Source organism: Leuciscus leuciscus, assembly GCF_965113295.1.
Source record: "Leuciscus leuciscus genome assembly, chromosome: 4".
NCBI lineage: Eukaryota > Metazoa > Chordata > Actinopteri > Cypriniformes > Leuciscidae > Leuciscus > Leuciscus leuciscus.
In genome coordinates this window covers 16,126,828-16,138,834 of record NC_138728.1, presented here as the reverse complement: position 1 = coordinate 16,138,834, position 12,007 = coordinate 16,126,828, and the positions used below count along the sequence as shown (strand labels likewise).

The 12,007-nt window shown below is 37.5% G+C and overlaps 1 protein-coding gene across 1 annotated transcript in view; it reads right to left on the bottom strand.

The window, feature by feature from the left end:
• Positions 1-289, bottom strand: part of ccdc146 (coiled-coil domain containing 146) — a 63,568-nt gene extending 63,279 nt beyond the window's left edge. The window contains exon 1 of the mRNA XM_082167804.1: positions 257-289. The gene's annotated coding sequence lies outside the window, so the exon portion shown is untranslated. The remainder of the gene's footprint in view (positions 1-256) is intronic.
• Positions 290-12,007: the final 11,718 nt, after the last annotated feature.

Below are 12,007 nucleotides of genomic sequence, written 5' to 3'. Positions count from 1 at the left end.
TTTAAAGGAATAATTCTTGTTAGCTATTCCTTATCCTTATAACATGGGCTTGTTTCTTAATGATATCCTCCCAAAGTGTTCCCTTTTTTTATGCTATTCATTAAGTTTCATAAAAGTGCCTGAGCTTGAACAGTAACTTGTTACAAAAGGTACTGCATAACGGGAATGACCCACAACAATGCTTGTTCATTTAATTTGTATTAGTGACAGTGACAGTGATCTTAACTTAATGCTACAGCAATACAATTACAAATACCTGCTTGGAAGACTTAGTAGTGGTCCTGGGTAAGATTTGTATGCACTTCATCTAGCGGAGAATATCTCAACTGTTATAGACTATATGACCCTATTGAACAACGTGGGATGTGTGCCAAAATCTCTACCGGGACAAAAGTCCTAAAAATGACCACAACCGGTGACACTATCACACTACAGGTGAATGGGATTTTTTTTTTTTTTTTTTTTTTTTTTTTAAATGGGACTCAATTTTTAAAGGGACTCAATTTTAATTACTCGTCTTGAAACTGTTTTTGGGGTTTCAAATACTGTTCTTAATTGGTTTAAGTCCTACCTTTTTGATCGGAAGCAGTTCGTTGCCATGGGTGGATTTAGATCTGAGGTTAATGTTGTGCAGTCTGGTGTCCCCCAGGAGTCAATTTTGGGCCCTCTTCTTTTTAATATGTATGTTTATCCTCTTGGCCAGCTTTTGAGATCACTTGGTCTAAAATGTCACTTCTATGCAGATGATACCCAGATCTACGTTCATTTTAGACCTAATGAAATTGTGCCTGTTAATTTTCTTTCTGGTTGTATTTCTAAGATGAAGGAATGGATGACAGATAATGTTCTTTGTCTTAACAGTGAAAAGACTGAGATTATGCTTGTTGGTTCACCCCACCAACTACGCAAAGCAGAGCCAGTCACTCTAATTCTTGATGGCTCAAATGTGGAGTTTCAAACAAATCTAGGAGTAATTTTTTTTATGCCAATCTGAGCCACATGTTCTGAATACTGTTCAAATTTCATTCTTCCATCTTAGAAATATTGCCAGATTGCGTCCAATGATAGATTGATAAACACTTTTGTGTGATAGAAAGCATCAGAACCACAATTGTAAACGTTCAATCTTCAATCGCACCTTATAATTCAGCTTCAATTATCACCCCGCAAGAACAATTACAGTGCTTTACAACTATAGAACAAAAAGAGTTAAATAAACTTATCACTTCATCTAAAACAACAACATGTTTATTAGATCCTATACCAACTAAACTACTGAAAGAAGTGTTACCTGTAGTGGAAGAGCCTCTCCTCAATATTATTAACTCGTCTTTATCTTTAGGTCATGTTCCAAGAACATTTAAACTGGCAGTTATAAAACCTCTCATTAAGAAACCACAATTAGATCATAATAATCTAGCAAATTATAGACCCATTTCAAATCTTCCATTTATGTCTATAATATTAGAAAAAGTGGTGTCTGCTCAACTGGGCTCTTTCTTGCAACAAAATATCATCTATGAAAAGTTTCAGTCTGGATTCAGACCGCATCATAGCACTGAAACTGCGCTCGTTAAAATCACAAATGATTTACTTTTAGCTTCTGACCAAGGCTGTATCTCAATACTAGTTTTACTTGATCTTAGTGCTGCGTTCGATACTATAGATCATACATTACTCTTAGATCGACTACAAAATTATACTGGTGTTCAAGGACAAGCACTAAGCTGGTTCAAATCATATATCTGACCGCTACCATTTTGTCTATTTAAATGGAGAAAAATCGATCATAACTCCAGTAAACTATGGAGTGCCGCAGGGATCTGTGTTAGGCCCTCTGTTATTTTCAATATATATGATGCCACTTGGAAATATTATAAGGAAACATGGAATTAGTTTCCATTGTTATGCTGATGACACTCAATGAAAACGCTAAATTTTCCAAATTGACAGAGTGTGTTAAAGATATAAAAGATTGGATGACGCGTAATTTTCTTTTATTAAATCCAGACAAGACAGAGGTAATACTTATCGGTTAAAAAAACCGCCCACAAAACCTCGCACAATACAACTTTAACATCATAGGATGTCCTGTTACTTTATCCTCTACAGTAAAAGTCCTGGGCCCGTATTCATAAAGATTCTAAGAATCCTCTAAGAAAATTCTTAATTTAGCTTAAAAACTTTTACGTAGGAGTCTTAGCTTAAAAGCGATTCGGGACCGATCTGAGAGCAACTCTGAGTAAGGAAAAGACAAAAACTTTCATCTTAGTAAGGAGGCGGGGTTGACCCCATTGCTATGTATGACACAATCTTTTGAAGACTGTGATTGGTTGGTTGTCCAAGAAGGGAAAAAAAAAAAGTGATTTTAAGTATAGGGCATGCGTAATTCTTTCCTATTTGACCGTTCACACACACACACACACACACACACACACACACTATATATGTGTATATAAATCCTTTTTTTTTTTTACCATGCAGTTAATTTCCTATAAGGTATTTGATTGGAAAGAGTGGAACAATTTTTATCATTCTAAGCCAATTACACTGATTGCTGGCATGTCTATTTAAGTGGTGGTTTGAATGTTGGTTTTAATGTATCAAACATGGAATTTTCCCAGTTGCCAAATATCGTAATGTAGTGATTACTTTCATTTCTGGCGCTATGGCATTTCTGTGCTGTTTCGGAGATGTTAGCGTGTCTCTAATAAGATCAGTCACAAACATGATCCCTGCACGATCTAATCTATAGCGTCTTATTAACTCACTGTTATTCATTGTCTGCAACACATTTCTTCTCCCTCTTCGTCTTTCTGCCATTTTCTCCTCTGCTAAAGAAACTCTTAAGCCTCTTAAAAGTCCTCGTCCGTGCTTCTAACAATTTTGACCTTAAGACCTCTTTTAAGGGTTAAGATGCTTTCTGAATTACTTTTTTCTTTACTAGGATTTTTTCTTTAATTTTAAGAGTAAACGCCCACATTTCTAAGAATTTTCTTAGAATTTTGTCACTAGGAGCTACTCTTTGCATTAAGATTCTTTATGAATACGGGCCCTGGGTGTTATACTCGATTGCAACCTGTCTTTTGAAAATCATATTTCATATGTTACAAAAACAGCCTTTTTCCACCTTAGAAACATTGCTAAGCTACGTAATATGCTATCAGTTTCTGATGCAGAAAAGTTAGTTCATGCATTCATGACCTCGAGACTGGATTACCAACGCATTCTCATCCTTGGGCGTCATAATACTGACGCTTTTGACATTTCGTCTACATCGAACGCACATGGCACCCTTTAGCGTCAATATGAGACGCACAGAGCTTTGTTCGGTTATGGGTAGGTTTAGGTCTAGTGTAGGGATAGGGTTAGACCGCTAGGAGGCGCCGAAAATATGATCATATAACACCGATTTTATCATCACTGCATTGGTTACCTATAAAGTTCCGTATTAATTACAAGGTATTGCTACTGACTTATAAAGCCCTAAACGGCTTAGCTCCAGTCTATTTAACGGATCTTCTATCACCCTATAATCCATCGCGCTCTTTAAGATCACTAAATTCAAGGCTTTTGGTCGTACCTAGGATATCCAGAACCACCAAAGGAGGGAGAGCATTTTCACATTTGGCTCCAAAACTCTGGAATAGTCTTCCTGATACTGTTCGTTGCTCAGACTCGCTCTCCCAGTTTAAAACTAGATTAAAGTCGCATCTCTTCAGCCAGGCATTCATATAATCCTACAGATCAAACTACAATCCGGCCTCTAGCTCATAAATGCCAGAGGAGAACTGGCCCCCGACTGAGCCTGGGTTCTCCCAAGGTTTTTTTTTTTTCTCCATTAGGTCACCTGATGGAGTTTTAGGACACCATTAGGTCACTTGATGGAGTTTTTCGGTTCCTTGCCACTGTTGCCTTTGGCTTGCTCAGTTGGGGATATTTTGGGGATATTTAATCTAATTTTATCAATCAATAAATTCCTCTTGAAACAAACTTTGTTGTATTATTTTAATTTAATACTGTGAAGCTGCTTTGATACAATCTGTATTGTGAAAAGCGCTATACAAATAAACTTGACTTGACTTGACTTTTGTGTTTTCCTGTATCGATTACTGTAATGCCTTGTTAGCTGGCGTGTCAAAAGCTACCTTAAACAGAATGCAGGTTTTGCAAAATTTGGCTGCCAGAATCTTTACTAGAACTAATATACGAGACCATATTACTCCCGTTTTGGAGTCTTTGCACTGGCTTCCCATTAGGTTTAGGGTGAACTTCAAAATTTGTATGCTTACATACAAGGCACTGCATGGTTTGGCACCTCAATACTTGACCGAACTTTTAACTCCATATAGGCTACTCCAAAACGTGTTTTGCAAGGTAAAACTTTTGCAACAGATTCTATGTATGGGGATGATGATGAGAGCTCATTCAGTTATAGGATTTTTACAACTATTGCCTCCCTTGCATTTGCAGTAGGCTACTTTCCACCATGGATACCAGCTCCCCGACAGGGACACCCATTCTTGTGTGCACACTTGCCACACGAGCAGGGATCTGGCAAACCTTCAGGTTTTGAGATTACAATCTCAGGGACTAATAAACTGCCCTTTCTTACAAAACCATAAGCATCTGCATTTAAGATCGAGGTGGCGTCTGTAAATGGTGCTTGGACCCAAAGCTGCTGTTGATAATAGGCTCTTTGTATATGTTTTCTTGCATTAGTTGAGGTGCAAGCGGTCCTCTCAAAGTCCATCTTAAAGTCCGCGTGAACCGGAAGTTGCAAATGACTTTTCGCCAGTGTTGTGACGTATTTCCAAGTGAAACGGAATATTGAACAGAGGGCAGAGTTTTACTTTAGTGCTCCTCCTCTCCATCTCTGCTCAACGGTTTGAGGGGAGTGAAAGCGTTTTTCAACCCAAGCCGTCAAGCCGTCATCAGAAAAGGAACGCCATTTCAGACCGGAAGTAACTTTTCAGACTTTGATTAAAGATTACCACGGCAAACAATTTTTTTCTGTGTATTAACTTGCACGGATTAATTGTTCACCACAAGACTAGTAATATGCGCTAACAAAGTAAATAGGGTCAATTTTGATTTCATGTCGACTTTAAGGGCATTGCTATCGAACGCAGCAATGCGCATGTCGTCAAATTGTTTTTTAGCCATTTTCTTTATATCAAATCAGAATGCTTACACTCTTCTATGACCTTATAATCATGGTCATTGTGAACATTGTGATCACCTCAGGAAATCTGTAGCTTCAAGGGTTTATATGTACGCATATTTAATGAGATATTGTTTGCATATTTTATTTTATTTTCAAGACAAAGTGTAATACAAAAAGTATTTCTCTTAATATGAAGATTAAACTGGTAGAAATTTATGAGGATATCTATAAAAAAATAAATTAAAAAAAAGTCCCATTCACCTGTAGTGTGATAATAGTATCACCGGTTGTGGTCATTTTCAGGACTTTCGTCCTGGGTAGAGATTTTGGCACACATCCCACGTTGTTCAATAGGGTCATATTAGTCTATAACAGTTGAGATATTCTCCGCTAAATGAAGGGCATACAAATCTTAACCAGGACCTAGACTAACTATGAAGTGAACTCTTGATCATATTCTGGTTCATATTCAGCGCCCCCTTCCAGGAGGGGGCGCTGGATCTCCATTTTTTTTTTTTTTTTTGTGTACCCAGAAGCCTTTTTGTTCATTGCAATGCTTCAGACCAGGCCATTCGCACTGCAAAGCCCTTGACATTATGTAATCATGAGCCTGTCAAAATAGCTTATTAGTGATGTCGTACTGCAGGTAGGTTGGTCAAGATTAATTTAATTGTAGACTTTGATTTGTATTTCTCATGTTTCAAGACTAAAATAACATGTATAAAATGCTTTGGGAATTGGACAATAAGGAGTGAAAAAGGTCTCTCTGTCTGTAAGAAGCCATCAGGGAGACTGAACAGAAAAAAGACAGGAAGGTTAGATGAGAGATAAGAATCAAAAACAAGAACAACTTCTCCGTAGAGGCAGAAAAGTTTAGAGTGAGTGGGTGGATGTATAGGATATTTGCTCTGCACTGGACATTGCCTCTGTGGTGGAAGATGGAAGTAATTACCAGTGTCTGTCTGCCAGAGACCATAGTCCGGAACCCTTCAGAGAAAAGAAAAAAGCAGCAGTCTGAAAACAACATGGATATACAGAGAGAAAGGCCTCAAACCACAGCGCTGCTGTCCCACAGTGGAGAAGCTACCATCCCAGCCACAGTCATCTAAAGCGGTCACTTCCTGTTGGATTTTCCCTTTTAGCATAAGAAAATGAGAATACTGCATCAAACAGTATCTGTGAAATCTAAAATGAATCCACACAGACAAACATATTGCTCAAGGATTCATCTCAGATGTGGTTGCAGCTCTGGTTTATAATTTAGTTAACTCACAACACAAGTACAACTGAAACGTTTATAAATGCCACCCATCTGAATATTCAGATATGCCTACAGGACAGCCTTGAGATTTTGTCCTCCAATTATGCATGCGAATCTCTGAAGACTCAAATTGTAATACCACAACAAAATTTCTTGAAGCACACAATTCTGCTTTTAAGGTTTTGAGCAACTGAACTGGATGGAAACATTTTCATGAAAGCTTTACGCAACTTGAAGAATACTCTGTGATTATCCTTAAACCAAAATTACAACTCTGGAGAGACATGGAGCCTAGAGGGACATTTTGTACAATCTGAAAGCTGACACCTGGTAAACATAGGAGACGTGTAGCGACAATGTCAGATAATATATGACTCAAAAACCGTAAAACCTTGTTGAAAAAAAGCCAGAAGGCAAAAAGCATGCAGAAACAAAACATCTACAATGTCTATATCTTCTTTCAAGGAATGGTCTTTTGTTTAGGGTTTCTGGTACCACAATTGGGGGATAAAAGGGTTGTTTGGGAATATGATGTCTAAAGTGTGTCTGAAGGATGTACCAGGACAGAGTTAACCAACACAGCCATATTAAAACTGCCTTTTTTCACCCCAAATAAGGGCACAAACTCCAAGATGCTGTTTTTAAAGCCCAATTAAGCATGAAAATAAAACCCATTCTTAGTAAAAATCAGTCATTAATGTCACCGTGTCTCAGCGTTAAGCAGGTTGGATCTGCACATGTTTTCCAGGTCGGTCAGCCGTTTCATTGAAGTCATGTTGGGTCATTGTGGTGAGATTTGGAAAGAGTCAGTATGCTTTGTTAGGTGAAATCATTTGTGCAGATGTTGCATAAGGCTTTCTGTCCACTCACAATCTCCATTTTCAACCCAAAGGTCAGACATCTGCGGGAGAGGATCTGTGGGAAGAGGTTCATGGAGTTTCCCCCTCTTACCCCAGAATTGCAGAAACAGTCATTCAAGGAGAGCAGAAAAGGCTGAGGGTGCACCATCTGGTTTGCTAGCTGAAGTCCTGTAGGTGCACAAGCCCTAACAAAAAGGAAGAGGCAATCCTTGCATGGAGGTGCAGAGGACGCTCAAGAGGAAGCAATGTTACGAGATTAACAGCTGCAATGCTGTATAAATCATATTCAGTTTAGATATTCAGAGTTGATAGTTCTACCAAACAGACATCTGAAATAGACATTTTGTCAGTCACAAGTTGCATCTATCAATAATAAATTACTGGCTATATATATATATATTTATATTTATTTATTTATTTATTTATATATGTGTGTGTGTATGTGTTTCTCATCTTTTAGCCCATCTTTAACATCTACTGGCTCATTTCTTTCTCCTTGTCTCCTGTTGAGCCACCTGCAGACACAGAACACAAGGAAACATTGGGAACAAGCTAAACCATACTGCTGTGTTTCACATTATTCCCACACTCTGTCTAAACCTCGCTCAGATACGGTCAGTGCTGCATGGTAAAACTGAACAAAATGCCAAATTGATTTTTGATGCTATGCTTGTACATCATTGTTTGACTTAGATTTCACAGCTTTACTGACATGAAAACTCTTTAATGTGTGGATAACAGGTGCTAAATCAGGATTACAAAAGCCATTTGTCATTGTCATTGCTGAGGAGCGAGTCTATGGTGAAATTACTCTTATCTGCAAAGCAAAAATTCTAAACGTCAACCACATCCAGGCCAGAAACTGTGATAACTGCAGAAACTGCATACTGTATCTTGTGCCTGAGTTGTATGGAACAACAGGAAAAGAATGCTTGGGAATTCTGTTGTCAAAGGGACAAATGTGATACCTCCCATGAACAAGCGAGGATAATCTTTGACCCTTTCTTCCAAGAAAGTTGAGAAATTTGAATGTTCAACAAGAGTAAACTGTCTTTGAAGATATCTCCAGACAAACAGCCGAGAAAACTGCTAATGAAGAAGTTTTTTGACAAGACGTTGCAACTCCAAAAACATTGCTTGTAAAACGAGCCAGAGATGAGACATGAGATGCAACGGAAAGAGAGAAATGAGGCTTAGACGAGAAGACGTCCTGCAGGAATTGGCACTGTGATGAGAGAAGGGGGAGCAAAAGAGGAAGTCACAAATGGGAGGAGAGGGATATTAGGACAACTAGGCCGTTTATCTTTGGTTTGACTAACTATTGGAGCCGAAGCAAGGACTCTGCCCTTTTTTGCCCTTTTGGCATGTTTTGACTGCATTTTGCAAGTTCTCTGTTATATTATGACTGCTATTTTCGCGTTGCTGTTTTCATAGGCATTGTTGCGATGCATACACTGACACATAGTGGGTTGATTTTGTTCTCTACACTGGAAACATTGAGAATGTTTTAGTGTTGACTTATTCATGTTACTTGCTGTATGCAAAATAAAATTGAATGTAACCAAGTGATTGCATCTTCTAAAGCAATGTAAACAAGTGCATTTAAAAAAAGAGAAGAGAATCTGATCCATCACCTTCATCAACCTTTTTTAGGATTGTATTGCATTGTTTTGTTTGACAATCTTTGATAGGGTTTCAGCAGCTGGCTTACAAGGGATATGAGAATCTAATAGGTTTTGATTTCACAAATGCTTCCCATTTTTTAAATAAACTTGTATCACTTGTTGCCTCTCTTCCCAAGTTTTTAAGGTTTACAAATTCAGAAATCATTCATTAATCTAAGAAAACCAATGTTAATGCTATAAGACTTTCAGTTGAAAATCGTCAATCATCTTAGTTAAATAATTGCTTGCAGAGATAACTGTGCTGGAGAACTGTTTACTATCAAATTGAACTCATGAAAACAGTGATTGACAGAAAGATAGACAGACAGACAGACAGCAGTAACAAAGAAAACCACAGTATACAGCAATGGGTCATCTATTTAAGGTCAAATGAAACCAGATGTTGAGGGAGGTTCTTTATCATACACACACTGCCCGATAAGTTAACCATTCTGGAACAAATCCAGCTTGAATCTGCTTGGGAACTTGAACTCTCACATTCCACATACATTGGTTTAGAAATATAGTCACTGTTTTTCTCGATTAATATATTTTGTAGATGAAACTCAGCTTAAATTTTTTTTTTATTAAAAATGAAGTGCATTGAGTTTGTAAAAATTTGTCAGCATTTCTTTCAAGTGGCAAGGGTTGGTTTTTAAGAGTTGTTCGCAGCCATGTTACAACTGCCCACGGTTTAATTCAGTCGACATAGTCTCACTTTTAAATGGAAAAACCACAGAGCTTTCAAAAGATAGGGCAAAAGAAACTATAAAACCAATTTTATAGATTTATGGAGAGAACTGTGGTTTAAAGCTTTGCAGAATTGTGGAGGCAAGGAGAGAATATGCAAACAATATATGGCCATCTTTCCCCCATTACAGTCTCTTTAACGCCCATTATATTTTAAAGCTCTGCTTTTAAATATCCAGAAAGAACTATAAATAACTTTGTTGATATGAATATTCAGTAACACAGTGACACCAAAAAAGTAAGAGGACATTTAAGTCACACTTGATGTATGACCATTATCACATTAGCAAAATATCAAAGTGTTTCTGCAAACGAAGCTAAACATTTTCTCAGTAACTTCACTTTCACTTTTTTTCAGTGCCATTTATCGAAATGGTCTCAAGCTGATTTTTGCGGACAGAATAACCACAGGCGTTGTTCATATGTATCCATTGTTTTGTGAAGTGTGTATAATATGTTTGTGCTACCTTTTTTTTTATCAATGAAATGACGTCATTTGATATTTTGTTACCTGATGCAATAGCATTCATAAATTCATAAATGTTCCTTTTGTGGTCCCTCTGGGAGTTCCCAATCTCTTCCGCTTAAATAATCTGACTGGCAAGCTCTGCCAAACCTTTGATGTTTATTCTCTGCAAAATGAACTCAGATGTTTCAGTTTTACTCACCCAGCTAAATACTGAATGTAACACCATGAACATGGTGACGAAGGAATGGGCCTCTAATCATACCCCCAACCCTCTCTCACTTACAGTTCTCTCTTATATGTTTCAGTCTCAGCCTTTTTTCTGGGTTTTCCAGATTTGTTCTTGTTTTTTTATAGATTTATAGATATATACAACTGAACATTGGAAGCTGCAGGTGCTCCAAGTCAAGGCATTTCCAAGGCAAGCCCGAGTCATGCTGCGTTCCCACATTGATCAGCAATGAGATCACTACAAGATCATGCAATAGTACCTCTTTATGCTTTCAGCTCACCCACAAGCATAAAATTAAAAGCCGAGTACCTAAAAACATTGTCAAGGAATCAGAATCCATTCCGCTTTAAAGAGCTCGAGCATTAAATGACAAAACTGCAGCAGTGCTTAGAATAAATGACACAGAACGATATTGTCCGCTGATGTGGATACTAATATAGTTAAGTTTTATTTATAGTTATCGTTCTTGGTGTGAACGGGCCTTAAGAGTTTCAAACAACATAATGTTAATTAAATGACAGAATTTGACATTTTCCTGAATTTTAGAACACTTTATTTATTTTAGTGTCCTTGTTTCACATTACATGTACTTACTATAGTAATAACAGTAAATTGTGCATATTTACATACAACTAACCCTAAACCAAACCCTAAAGTAAGTACATGTTGCTAATTAATATTACGTATAATTGCACAGTAACCTTCTCATTTATGAACACAAATATTTTTTCAAGCGTATTTTGTTTAAATTCTACTAAAATATAATTATAAACTAAGTCTGACCATGTTTACTATAAAATCCTCTGATCAGGTAGGGTCCTTTCAAACATACATTCTTAAAACCCCCCACGTTTTGTCTCCGTATTGGTTTTGTAGCAGCAAAAAATACTTGAGCACATTCCTGCGTGATACAGCATAAGAAAGTAATTCCTAGTCAAGGTCTAAACAAAAGTTTAGGAGGAGCAAGACCAACCACAACACTATATGCTTATATAAAGCACTTTTTAGCTTGGCCCAGCAAAAATACTTCCAGCATCCCACTTCCACCCCGACTCCTCTTGACATTTATTACTAAACATTTAAAATATTTTTAATACATATATTATAAAAAAAAAAAAAGGCATGAATGCAGTGAGACAATGAATTAACATAAGACACAATGAGGAATCAATGTATATTCAAAGACATCTTCAAACACATCCTGACTGTCACTGGTCCTTGTCTGAAAGTACAAATGTTGTCCAATAAAAGTGTATTTGTTCAAGTCTATAACGTTTAGAGTGGTACTTTACTGTCTGTGCAATGGATGAGTCATTCAATCATATTATAATACAGATGGGGAAACCACCACACTGGCGCCACTTCACAGCTATAACAGTCTCATAGGCTAAAACATTCACACAGACATGCACCAACACCGTAAAGCTGCTCTACAGATGTTTGTGAGTAACCACTGATTCTACCCCTGCATACATACATCACACTGCAAGTATGCATCCTATCAGGAGGGAAAGCACAGACAAGGAAGCATAAACAAAATCAGCATGTTAAAGTTTATCAACAAACGAGTTGGGTCTGCTGTGCACCCCAGCTTTACTTCCCATACA